Source organism: Cebus imitator, unplaced genomic scaffold (genome assembly GCF_001604975.1).
Source record: "Cebus imitator isolate Cc_AM_T3 unplaced genomic scaffold, Cebus_imitator-1.0 Scaffold297, whole genome shotgun sequence".
NCBI lineage: Eukaryota > Metazoa > Chordata > Mammalia > Primates > Cebidae > Cebus > Cebus imitator.
In genome coordinates, this window is record NW_016107612.1 from 578,359 (window position 1) to 592,232 (window position 13,874).

The 13,874-nt window shown below is 43.4% G+C and overlaps 1 long non-coding RNA gene across 1 annotated transcript in view; it reads right to left on the reverse strand.

The window, feature by feature from the left end:
* Positions 1-1,305: 1,305 nt before the first annotated feature.
* The window catches only part of LOC108285407, a 23,901-nt gene continuing 11,332 nt past the window's right edge, over positions 1,306-13,874 (reverse strand). Inside the window, exon 3 of the long non-coding RNA XR_001817569.2 lies at positions 1,306-2,344. This is a non-coding gene — a long non-coding RNA (uncharacterized LOC108285407). The remainder of the gene's footprint in view (positions 2,345-13,874) is intronic.

Genomic DNA, 13,874 nt, shown 5'->3' on the forward strand with positions numbered 1-13,874 from the left:
GAGTCTTGCTTTGTTGCCAGGCGCCGGGCTGGAGTGCAGAGGTGCGATCTCAGCTCACTGCAACCTCCCGGGTTCAAGCACTTCTCCTGCCTCAGCTTCCCGAGTAGCTGGGACTGACTACAGGCATGTGCCACCACACCCGGCTAATTTTTGTATTTTTTAGTAGAGATGGAGTTCCACCATGTTGGCCAGGATGGACTCGATCTCTTGACCTTGTGATCCGCCCGCCTCGGCCTTCCAAAGTGCTGGGATGACAGCTGTGAGTCACCACTCTGGCCTCCGTTGTATGTATATACCATGTTTTGTTTACCCATTCATCAATGGACATTGTTATACCTTTCTCCATTTAACTGAAAAGAAGTCTACTCTTTTCAAAGGATAGAGTTCAGAACGTTTAGTCATTATGTTCTCCTCCTCTGTAATATCCTTACTTTCTCTATTTAGTCCAACGAAGACTGAAACAAGTGGGTGAAAGTCTACCACCACTGTTGTATTTTTATTAATTTGTCTTAGTTATTCCCTCCAATTTTACATATGGAACAGGATGCTAAAATGGGACTCTGATTTTGGCTTCAGCTGAGACTCCAAAGTGGAGTGAGATCAGTGCAACAGATGCCAAGAACTCTACCTCCTAAACCGGGGAGCTGGATTGCGTATGTAGGACATGCTGGCAGCCTGTAAACATGACTAATCCCACAATGAGCAGTAAATGAGATAAAGTACAAAGATAATTTATAGGAGATTTCTATGGTATAATTTTATGCCATTGTTAAAAGCTGTGCTTTTGAAGAACAATAGTATGAAAAAGAGATCATAACCTACTATTAATGGAAAAAAAGCACAGGACACAAAACTATATGCTTAATCCTAACTGTGTGAAATACACGCACAGAAAAAAGACAGGAAACGAATAATCTAATTGGGACTTCAGATACTTTTACTTTTCTTCTTGACATTTGTCTGAATTTTAGAAATGTTCTACAATAAATATGTGTTGGTTTCTTTCTTTCATTCTTTTTTTATTCGGGATGGAGTCTTGCTCTGTCATCCACGCTGGAGGGCAGTGGCATGATCTCCGCTCACTGCAACCTCCACTTCCAGGGTTCAAGTGATTCTCCTGCCTCAGCCTCCCAAGTAGTTGGGAGGCTGTAATAGGCATATGTCACCACTCCTGGCTAATTTTTGTATTTTTAGTAGAGACGGCGTTTCATCATGTTGGCCAGGCTGGTCTCAAATTCCTGGCCTCAAGTGATCTGCCTGCCTCAGCCTCCCAAAGTGTTGGAATTACAGACATGAGCCACCATGCCTGGCCATTTTTAATCATTTTTGAGGTTAGAAAAAATACTTTTAAAAAGATAATTCGAATATCCAAACAATCACCTTTCTTTGATACCTTTGCTCTCCAACTTACAACCACTATATGAATGAAAAACAATTGATTTGGGATCAGTCTTCCTCTTACACGAGGTCCCAGAGGCAGGTGGGTGGGCCAGCAACCTGGGCTCATTAGCAGCAACTTTAACAGCAGCTTCTGTTGCTTGTTTTCCCAGTAAATGGCCAGAATATTCCAAAAGGAGGTGTCAAGTTTGCCCACTTTGTTCTCAGGTATTTATTTGCAGTTAGTGCTGGGACCAGTGCAGTAGTTGTAGTTTTATGTTTAATTACAGCTGAGAAACTCAGTTGCCATAGATACACAGGGCTAGGATGATGTTACTGTTGCCATTTGCCTTATGAGCTGGTTAAAACTGACCTTTAAAAATCTAAGCTTAATTATCTTTACTGCCAAAATAGGCCCCCAGGGACTGTGCCTTATGAAGTCATATTTTGACAATCATTTCCTTCTTTTCTCATCATTAAACCTTATTTTCCAGATCTGCCACGAAATGCACACAGGGCCTTGCTAAACTGCACATTTTCACACAAGACAAAAAACTGTATTTGCATCCTCCCTTTTCCCTGGAGAAGAGGGAGCTGAACGAGGTCCAAGGAATACTTACTGGCTTATTTCCAATGGGCTTACCTGTTGGGGGCAAAAATGTGGGGGTGGGAGGTTGGGGGTGGAGTGAAGATTGTGATTATCCTAGGTGCACCCCACTTCTTCCTCAACACAGCACCATCTTGTTGTATATGTACTTTGGAAAACAGCTTCTATAATGAAGTTCGCTGTGCTTTGAAACGTTAAGCATCCTCAGAAGTCAGACGATGCACCAGCCATGCTCCCACACCTGATGCCCATGTGCACAGCTGCAGAGACCCTGACTCCACCAGTACCTTCTGCATGTCCACAGCAGTTGAATGTACATCTTCATTCATTCATTCATTCTTTGAACAAATGTCCTAGAAACTGTGGATACAGCAGTGAACAAGAGAGACATTAGCTTTATGGATCTCCTTTGAATGGGGGAGGCTGAACTAATATTCTCAGAAGCAACTCTACAATCCCCCTGGTGTTAGGTGCTATGAGGGGAGAACACAGGATGCCATAAGAACCTCTTTCTTTCTCCTTCCTTCCTTCCTTCCTTCCTTCCTTCCTTCCTTCCTCCCTCCCTCCCTCCCTCCCTCCCTCCCCCACCCCCGTCTCACTTTGTCACCCAGGCTGAAGTGCAGTGGCACAATCTTGGCTCATTGCAACCTCTGCCTTCTGGGTTCAAGTGATTCTCCTGCTTCAGCCTCCCAAGTACCTGGGATTTCAGGCGCCCGCCATCACACCCAGCTAATTTTTGTATTTTTAGTAGAGACCAGGTTTCACGGTGTTGGCCAGGCTGGTCTTGAACTCCTGACCTCAGCTGATCTGCCCTCCTCAGCCTCCCAAAGTGCTGGGATTACCGGCGAGAGCCACCGTGCCTGGCCAAGAACCTATTTCTGATCTACAGCATGGGTTATGGGTTTTACGCAGCCTCTAAGGAAGTGACATTTCAATTAAGACCTGAACAGTGGCACTCCAGGTTTTCTATATAGGAGATGATTTGGGACGATAATCAGAGTAGATGAAAGGGATTGAAGCTATATGTCTTTGAGAAAACAGCAATTGTTGTCAGGAAAGGAAGGTGATGGATAAGGCCCCCTCCTTTATCGCACCTTTATCGCAGTATTGGGCATGACAAATAAGGTATTCAAAGAGCAAGTGCAAAATGCCCTGAGGTCAATCTCCTAGTGGGATATTTGGATAAAAGATCTAAACACAGGCAGGGCACAGTGGCTTATCCCCATAATCCCAGCACTTTGGGAGGCTGAGGTGGACAGATCACAAGGTCAGGAGTTCAAGACCAGCCTGACTAACATGGTGAAACCCTATCTCTATTAAAAATACAAAAATTAGCTGGGCGTGGTGGCGGGTGCCTGTAGTCCCAAATACTTGGGAGGCTAAGGCAGGAGAATCGCTTACACTCAGGCAATGGAGGTTGCAGTGAGCCAAGATCATGCCATTGTACTCCAGCCTGGGTGACAGAGTGAGACTCCATCTCAAAAATATATATATCTACAAACACAAATTATCATCATTGTAAACCAGTGATTCTTCTTGGTCTCAGGACCCCTTTACTCTATAAAAATTATTGAGAACTCTAAAGAGCTTTTATTTATACAGATTATATCTACCAAAAATAAATTCCCCATTAGATATTAAAACTGAGGCCAGGTGTGGTGGCTTATGCCTATAATCCCACATATTTGGGAGGAGGAGGCTAAGGCAGGAGGATTGCTTGTGCCCAGTGGTGGAGGCTGCAATGACCTATGATTGTACCACTGTGCTGCAGCATGGTAGGACAGAGTGAGGCACTTTGTGGGAAAAAAAAAAAAAAATTTTGGGCACAGTGGCTCATGCCTGTAATCCCAGGACTTTTGGAGACAGATCACTAAAGCCCAGGAGTTCGAGACTAGCCTGGGCAACATAATGAGTCCCTGTCTCCAAAATACACAAAAAAATTAGCTGGGTGTGGCCCCAGTTACTTGGGAAGCTGAGGTGAGATCGCCTGAGCCCAGGAGGCAGAGGCTGCTGTGAGCTGCTGGACTCCAGCATGGGCTGCAGAGCAGGACTCTAACTCAAGGAAAAAATAAACTGAGAAAGCTTAAAAACCATTATTTATTCATTCTTCTAAAAATAATAAACCAATTACATATTAACACAACATATTTTGTGGAAAATATATTCTCTGGAACAAAAACAATTTGAGCAAAGTGTGGCATTATTTTACATTTTTATCAATATTGTAAATATCTGGCTTAATAGAAGACAGCTGAATTTTTACATCGGTCTCTGCATTCAACCTCTTGTAATACGTTGTCATTTAGTTGACATATATTGTTACAGTCTGACTTATGTCCCCACTACCTCGGAATGTGACTATATTTGGACAGGGTCTTTACAGGTATAATTAAGTTGAAAATGAAAATATCAAGGTGGACCCTAATCGACTATGACTGGTGTCCTTATCAGAGGAGGATATTTGGACACAGGCACAGAGTGAAGACCAAATAAAGACACTAGAAGCAGCTGGGGGTGGTGGCTCATGCCTGTAATCCCAGCACCTTGGGAGGCTGAGGCGGGTGGATCACGAAGTCAAGAAATCGAGACCATCCTGGCCAACATGGTGAAACCTCGTCTCTACTAAAAATACAAAGATTAGCGGGGCGTGAAGGCAGGCACCTGTAGTCCCAGCTACTTGGGAGGCTGAGGCAGGAGAATTGCTTGAACCCGGGAGGCAGAGGTTACAGTGAGCCGAGATCGCGCCACTGCACTCCAGCCTGGGTGACAGAGCAAGACTCTGTCTCAAAAAATAACAACAAAAAAACAAAAACAAAAAATGCCAGAAGCATGCAGCCATCACAAGCCAAGGAGGGAGGTCTCAGGAGAAATCAGCCCTGTGGATACCCTAATCTTGGAACCTTCAGCTTTTAGGATTGTGAGAAAATAAATTTCTGCTCTTGAAGCTACCTGGTCTGTGATACTTTGCTCAGGCAGCCCTATCAGGCTAATATATATATGAAGAGAGTCTGGCCTCATACAGATATGTATAGTTACAAGATTTCAGATGTTTTAATGGCCTTTTTGGATCATTGTAGATAGCCTTCTTTGACTATACCCAAACTTTTTTTTTGAGATGGATTCTTGCTCTACTGCCCAGGCTGGAATGCAGTGGCACAATCTCAGCTCACCGCAACTTCTGCCTCCTGATTTCAAGCAATTTTCCTGCCTCAGCTTCCTGAGTAGCTGGGATTACAAATGTGTGCCAGCATGCATGGCTAATTTTTGTGTTTTTAGCAGAGATGAGGTTTCACCATGTTAGCCAGGCTGGTCTTGAACCCCTGACGTCAGGTGATCTGCCCACCTTGGCCTCCCAAACTGCTGGGATTACAAGTGTGAGCCACTGTGCCCGGCCCGAGTATGCCCAGACTTGACAACTGATGGTTTATCTTATAGGTTAGCTGCATGTGGACTCTGAAGCCACATCAATGACTTTTTCATATTCTCTTATATTAAAATCCATTCTTTTGCTTTGCTTTCTTTTTTTTTTTCTTTTGAGACGGAGTCTCATTCTGTGGCCCAGGCTGGAAATGCAGTGGCACAATCTCGGCTCACTGCAACCTCTGCCACCCCAGCTCAAGCCACTTTCCTGCCTCAGCCTCCTGAGTAGCTGGGATTACAGGCCTGCACCACTATGCCCAGCTAACTTTTCTGTTTTTAGTAGAGATGGGGTTTCGCCATGTTGGCCAGGTTAGTCTCAAACTCCTGACCTCAGGTGATCCGCCCGCCTCTGCCTCCCAGCGTGCTGGGATTACAGGTGTGAGCTGCCGTGCCCAGCTTGCACTTGCTTTTTTGATGGATCTTGACTCATGCATGGTTTTGTCACATTGTGTTTTGGTCATTTGGGAAATATCAGTTTGTGGAGTGATGCAGATTTTCCAAATGTTATACACAGTTTAAAAATCACGTTTGGTAACGTCAACACCAAGCTCATCAGAAAAGTATGTCAGGTATTGGAAAGTGCCCACGCTTACGGTGGTGGACACAAGTTTCCCAAATGCTAATTTTCATTTGAAAGCTCAACTTTTATCACTGCCAACAAATATTTCAGCTTTTCTCCTTGAAGTGACAGCTCATTCCTTTTATTTTCAAGAAAATGTCGACCAAATACTCAAATCTGAGTAACCATGGTGTGTCTGTCAATCATTCTTTTAAGTAGAAATCAAGTTCTATCACCAAGGGGACTGGTAGGCTGGTACTTCAGGCACAGAGCATGTGGTCTGGAGGTGACCATTGCCCTTTGGTTTGCAGAAGAGCCTTTTAATTCATCACACAGAATATTAAAAAATCATGCACTCCAAAGTCAAGCTGTCATAGAATTAATAATCTCAATGATTTCATCACAGGCATTTTTAAGTGAAACTGGCTTTTCCTCTCACCATGAGGTGTATGGTAGCAAAAACACAGGCCAAGTTCATTTTTGGATTCCTGTTCTGTCTGTTTTACTTTCAAAATATACCTTGCATCTGACCACTTCTCACTAAAAACCACTTTTACCCCCAGGCCTGAGCCTCCACCGTCTCCTGGGATTGCTGCAGAGGCTTTCAGACTGAAGTCCCCACTCCACCACAGCAGCTGATTCCAAGCTATTCTCCACGCAGTAACCTCCTCCCCTGAACACCCTCTCCAAAATAGCACGCACATACCATCCCCAGTCTGGCTTTATTTTTCTTCCTAGCACTATAGAAGGTGAGCTCCCTCAGGAAGGACTTTGTTTGGTGCATCTATCTAGAGCCATGTCCAGCACCTAGTAGTTGTTCAATAAACCTTTGTTGGATGAATGAAAAACAGAATTCCCAAGAGTGCCAGTTCCCAGCGACAACTCCCCTAACTAAATGGGAAAAAAGACTCCTTTCCTCTTGCTTTTCCTCTCTCCCTCCATCTTTGTGCTTTTGGGCCAGGTCTGGTGCTTGACTTGGGAATATAAAGGCAAATAAAACACATAGCCCCTCCCTTCAGGAACCTCCTGTTTCAGTGCAGAGGACAGAATCAATTTTCTTCACTGAACCACAAGCTATTCTGATGTGGTTCAATGGATAAAAGCCCAGGACTTGGAGTGGCAGAGATCTGGCTTCGGAGCCTGGGTCTTAACCTTTCTGAGCCTCAGTTCCCTCATCTGTAACATGGTAATAATAGTTTGTTGTGAAAATTAAATGAGATAATAACATAATTAGATGTTTTGCATATTGATTATTAATGGTAGCCATTTTTAAGTGGTGAAGGTGGAATCTATGTCTTGAGGACTAGATTTTTTTTTTTCTTTTTTTGAGACAGGGTCTCCTTTTGTTGCCCAGGCTGGAGTGCAGTGGTAGGATGTCAGCTCATCGCAACCTCCACCTCCCAGGCTCAAGTGTTTCTCATGCCTCAGCCTTCTAAGTAGCTGGGATTATAGGTGCACGCCACCATGCCCTGCTGATTTTTGTATTTTTAGCAGAGAGGAGGTTTTATCATGTTGGCTAGACTGGTCTTGAACTCCTGACCTCAGGTGTTTGCCTACCTCAGCCTCCCAAAGTGCTGGGATTACAGGTGTGAGTCACCACACCAGCCCAACTATGCCCAAACTTAACAATTGATGGTTTATCTTATAGGTTAGCTGCATGTGGATTCTGAAGCCACATCAATGACTTTTTTGTATTCCCTTATATTAAAATCCATTATTTTGCTTTGCTTTCTCTTTTTTTTCTTTTGAGACGGAGTCTTGCTCTGTTGCCCAGGCTGGAAGTGTGGTGGCACAAATTTGGCTCACTGCAACCTCTGCTTCCCGGGCTCAAGCTACTCTCCTGCCTCAGCCTCCTGAGTAGCTGGGATTACAGGCCTGCACCGCAACACCTGGCTGATTTTTGGAGGCTCATTTTTGGAGAAGATGGGGTTTCACCATTTTGGCCAGGCCAGGCTAGTCTCAAACTCCTGATCTCAAGTGACCTGCCTGCTTTGGCCTCTCAAAGTACTGGGATTACAACTGTGAGCCACCAGGCCTGACTGAGGACTTAAAAACACACCCAGAGAATTCACCAGAGAGGCGGGTGCAGGGGTGGAGACAGGGTAGGGGAGCCTACAGGAGCAAGCAACGCGGGCCCATGTCTGGGGTCTTGCTGACTTGGTGAAATGTAGTGTGGTGAGTGGCTGAGGTCCGAGGGACTGGGATGGCACTAGATGGGTTGGCAGGAGCTGGGGATCAGGCCTAGGGAGCTTCTTGCCAGCAGGCAGGGAGGGGAGACCGAGGCAAAGCTGCCTGGAGCCAGATGTGTGACAGCAAGGTTGGGGGTGGATTGGAGGAGGCAGGGAGACCAGGGAGGGTCAGGACCACAGGATGTCATGAGGGTGGCAGGGGTGGGGCTGGCAGACAAGGAGGCTGGAGAAGAAAACGGCATTGGAAAGAAAAGCACCATGCTGAGAACTGGGATGGGACACTCTTCCTGCTTTCCCCCATCTCTTGAACTGTCGATTAAGGTACACAGGGGTAAGCTCCAAGCCCCCCCAGTGGATGCCTGAAACCATGAATAGTACCAAACTCCACATATATGACATTTTTTTCCCTATACATATGTAGTGTTGATAAAGTTAAATTTATAAATTAGACACAGTAAGAGATTAACAACAATAATAAAATAGAACAATTAGCCTGGTGCAGTGGCTCATGCCTGTAATCCCAGCACTTTGGGAGGCTAACACAGGCAGATCACTTGAGGTTAGGAGTTCAAGACCAGCCTGGCCAGCATGGTGAAACCCCATCTCTACTAAAAATATAAAAATTAGCTGGGTGTGTGGCACATACCTGTAATCCCGGCCACTCAGGAGGCTGAAGGAGGAGAATCGCTTGAACCCAGGAGGTGAAGGTTGCAGTAAACCGAGATCATACCACTGCACTCCAGCCTGGGTGACTCCGTCTCAAATAAATAAATAAATAAAATTATAACAACATACTGTAATAAAATTTATGTGAATGTGGTCTCTCTCTTAAAATATCTTATAGTCCTGGACTTACCCTTTTTCTTGTGATGAAGAAGGGATGGAGCAGGGTGCTGTGAGATTTCATTACTACTGAGAAGGATGCACCATTTCAAACTTAACAAATTGTTTATTTCTGAGATTTTTCACTTAATATTTTTGGACCGTTGTTGACTATGGGTAACTGAAACCATGGATAAGGTGCGGTGGGGGGTGGTTACCGTATTTGTTGCCTGGAAGTGCCTGTCCCTCCTGTCTATCTCAGAAAGATGATACTGATAATCCAGGATGTCTATTTCTGCAACGAGGCAGAATATTTTAACAGCCAGTCTGACAGATGGGTCCCCGGTCTCTTCACGTTGCTTTATTTTACAGGGAGGGACACGTGGAGTCCTTCCTTAGTTAGATGGTTTAGACACAGCACATTTAGTTCTAAAAAAAGAGATCCCCTTCTAACTTTTATTCAATAAGTGCTTATTGGCTGATAAATATTAAAGATATCATCTATTGTTTGAAACACAATCATCTTTGTGACTAATTATTTACAATAGAATGTTCTTAAAATTAACTGTGCTCCTCTGAGCTCCACAGAAAGGCCAGAAGCATTACAGCCTGCCTTCCGCAAACATTCCTTATTGTATAAAAGTAACGCATGCTTATGAAAGAAAAAGCACACAATTAAATGGAGTCAAAAGTAAAAGATCTCTATCTCCTCCCCATCATCCCTGCATTCTTAACCCACCGCTCAGAGGGGTGGCTGTAGCCCGACAGACATTTTCTATGTATATCTTTTTATAATGTAGTTTAAAAAAAACCAGAAATGAGCTCACACTCTATATCCTGTTTTGCAGCTTGCTTTTCTCTTCAACAATAGATGGCCTTTTGGAGGTCCAGGCATTGAATTGTACCCCATTCTACATTCTGGCGGAAGAGTCGTCTCTATGCAGAGGTTTTTCTTACAGGGAAGGGTGGCCTTGAGCCCAGCCATCTTTAGTAGAAAAAGCAGACTTCAAATCCACCAACTTAATTTGCAAGGGGATCCTTGGAAAAAGGGCAGTTTTTGTCCTTTGTAGCGCATCAGCCTGTGGCTGGCTATATGCCTGGAACTCATGGAAACACCAAACATCCCCAGGCAGCAAGGGGTTCCCAGGAGGAACTGGGCAATGGCCAGCCCCAGAGAGCAGAAATGGGGTTTGTGACTAGATCAGATTCTTACTGTAGGAGATCCTCAGAGCCCAAAGAGAACATAGTTAGACACGTTTTCCACTTCCTCCAGGGCTTTTGTCATTGACATTGAGAAACAGAATGGCAAGTTGATTTACGTCAAGGAAAAGTTCCTCCCAGGAAAACTCATTGTGGCATTCACTCAGCAGGCTCTAGCAGAGATGTTTCTTTGGTGTAATAGGTTAGCTTGTGGAACACAAAGAAAATCCTTGTTGACAAAAAGAGTCAAAGTCTGTAGAATACTTGAAGAGATTTATTCTGAGCCAAATATGAGTGACCCTGAGAACATGTGCCCAAGGTGGTCAGGCTTGGTTTTACGCATTTTAGCGAGATATAAGACATTAATCAATACATGTAAAATGTAATGGTTTGATCCAGAAAGGCAGGACAACTAGAAGCAGGGGGGTTTCCAGGTCATAGTTGGATTCAAAGATTTTCTGATTGGCAATTGGTCAAAAGATTTACTATCTAGGGCCAGGCATGGTGGCTTATGCCTGTAATCCCAGCGCTTTGGGAGGCTGAGGTGGGTGGACCACTTGAGGCCAGGAGTTCAAGATCAAACTGGCCAACATGGTGAAACCCCATCTCTACTGGGTGTAATACACCCAGTTATGAATTTATGCAGATAGATACATATTTAAATATATATATTTTACATATATATTTAAAATATAAAATAGATATACCTTATGATATATATAAGGTGTGTGTGTTTGTGTATATATATATGTATATGTATACACCTTATGACACCCAGTTGTCATAAGGTATCTTTATATCCTTTTAGTAATAATTTTTTGTTAATTCTATGGGAAACAGGAAATTGTTTATGATTGGGATGAATGAAAAGGTGCCACGAATTTAGTAACCCAGGAGGCAGAGTCCCTTATTTTGCCTGCTGTTTAGGCATCTGTGTACCCATCCTTGATTTGGAGGGTCTGAACTAACTCTATCCTTCAAAACCAGTCCTTACAATCTCATGCTTTTGGAGGTCCAGGCATTGAATTTCACCCCATTCTCTGTTTTGGTGGAACACCTCTTCCGCAATAATCCCTGGGCCTAGAGGTGGGGTGCTGGTATAGTTTTGGCAGCAGGACATTTGCAGTGAAAAACACATGGGGCCCAAGGGGATTCCAAATAAGGGAGACTTACAGGCTTTGTCCAGTCATCGCTGGTCTTTAGAATATCATGACTCTGCTTTTCTGGGAAGTACAACTATGAGAGATAAATAACATTAATAATTTGACAATCAAAAGAGAATCTGTGTGTTAGACCAGAAAAAAGAAACCTATTTCATCAGGGTGCCAACTAAAAACATTTAGAAAATTATATCCTGGTACTCTCCAGAGGATGACTGTAGCCAAGAAATAATTTGTGATTCAATCTTCACTCAAAAACAAATGTCAGGGGTGAAATCTAGTCACAGGTGTTATACTGTTTCTTTGAAACAATTTATCTTTCTCTAGCTCTCCTTTTCTGCTAACATGTGCCCAAGGTGGTCAGGCTTGGTTTTATGCATTTTTGTGAGATATAAGACATTAATCAACACATGTAAGATGTATATGAGTTTGGTCCAGAAAGGCAGGACAACTGGAAGCAGGGGGTTTCCATGTCATAGGTGGATTCAAAGATTTTCTGATTGGTAATTGGTCGAAAGGCTTACTATCTAGGGCCAGGCACGGAGGCTCATGCCTGTAATCCCAACATTTTGGGAGGCTAAGGTGGGCGGACCACTTGAGGCCAGGAGTTTGACATCAACCTGGCCAACATGCTGAAATGGCAGTTTTCATGGCTGTAGCCTGACAGACACTTTCTTTTTTTTTTTTTTTTTTAATTATTTTTTTATTTTATTGCATTTTAGGTTTTGGGGTACATGTGAAGAACATGCTAGATTGTTGCATAGGTACACATGTGGCAGTGTGATTTGCTGCCTTCCTCCCCATCACCTACATCTGGCATCTCTCCCCTTACTATCTCTCCCCAACTCCTCACCCCCCACCGGCCCTCCCCTATTTCCCCCCAACTGACCCCAGTGTGTAGTGCTCCCCTCCCTGTGTCCATGTGTTCTCATTGTTCAACACCCGCCTATGAGTGAGAACATGCAATGTTTGATCTTCTGCTCTTCCTGACAGACATTTTTTATGCGTATCTTTTTATAATGTATAACTGAAAATTAGCTGGGCGTGGTGGTGCATGCCTATAACCCCTCTAAAGAGAAATTATAGTAAGACCAATTTGTGTGCAAAATAAGTTTTAGGCTTATTATACTTGGCCTGATTATTTACATAAAGTGCAGCAATGATTGATTGGCCTTTTTAGGTTGACTTTGCTGGAACTTTAGCTAAAAATATGTTATTCTAGGCAAAGGTTGGTAGAATAACCAATGTCTCCAATTATTTTGTTTTAAAAGAAAAGACTCTTACTAAACTTATGCAAATAATGATATTGATATAAAATCAGAATACTCAAGAACAGTTTCCAAATTTTGGAGAACTCAGGTAGAGAGAAGGGTAAATTTGCTCACGAAAATATTCTTTACCCAATTGCTCTAAACTATAAATAACTCAAAAGAAAAAGATTTCCTTGCCTCGTCTTTAACCAGAGCAGCAGGTTTCCAAACAAGATGTTATTTGTTCACCCTGGAACTGCCATTCACAAGGCAAGCAGCTCTTGTCAGATGAGAGCTATTTATCAGGCATTGTAAAATCTGGTAGCTGCTTACATAGTTAGATCAGTCCTAGGGGAAAAGAGGCTCCCTGCTCATGAGTACCTCCACCTTGCCTCCTTAGGTAGCAAGATTTTATATAAACCATTTTTAATCACAGAATTATTTTGGGCACCATTATTTCGGGCACCATTATTTCCATTAGCATAGGGGAAGTTTTGGTTAACATCCCATAGCAAGGCAGTAAATGTTCCTCAAGGGGAAATTCTCTAGTCCAGAGTTTCAGTAGTTGTCATTGGGAGATGCTCACAGCTTTTGCCATAAGCCCCAATGGACACTCCATAAAGAGCTATCAAGTGGAGGATTTGTGGCAACCAACAGTCCAGTGTTTACCCAATATTCTGTGGGCTCAGGCAATCCTACTATTCCCATTTAGCAAGCCTGATTAACATTTCTCAAAGGGCAGAGATATGGTTTGGCTGTGTCTCCACCCAAATCTCATCTTGAATTGTAGCCCCCATAATTCCCACATGTCATGGAAGGGACCCAGTGGGAGGTAACTGAATCACGCGGGTGGGTCTTTCCTGTGCTGTTCTCATTATAGTGAATAAATCTTATGAGATTTGATGGTTTTATAAAGAGGAGTTCTCCTACACATGCTCTCTTTGCCTGCTGCCATGTAAGACGTGACTTTGCTCCTCCTCTGCCTTCTGCCATGATTTTGAGTCCTCCCCAGCCATGTGGAAATGTGAGTCCATTAAACCTCTTTCCTTTAGAAATTTCACAGTCTCAGGTATGTCTTTATTAGCAGCATGAGAACAGACTAATACAGGCAGATTTGCATGCCTTCAGTTTTATAGTACTAGGTAGGGGAAACATCCCCCAGTCAGATACGATACCCATTTTCAAAAGATGTTTAGGGAAGAGAGTTGCAACTACCTTACATAAAGCCTGTTTAAACATCTCGAATTTCATAATCCTATAAATCTTTTTTTTTTTTTTTTTTTTTTTTTT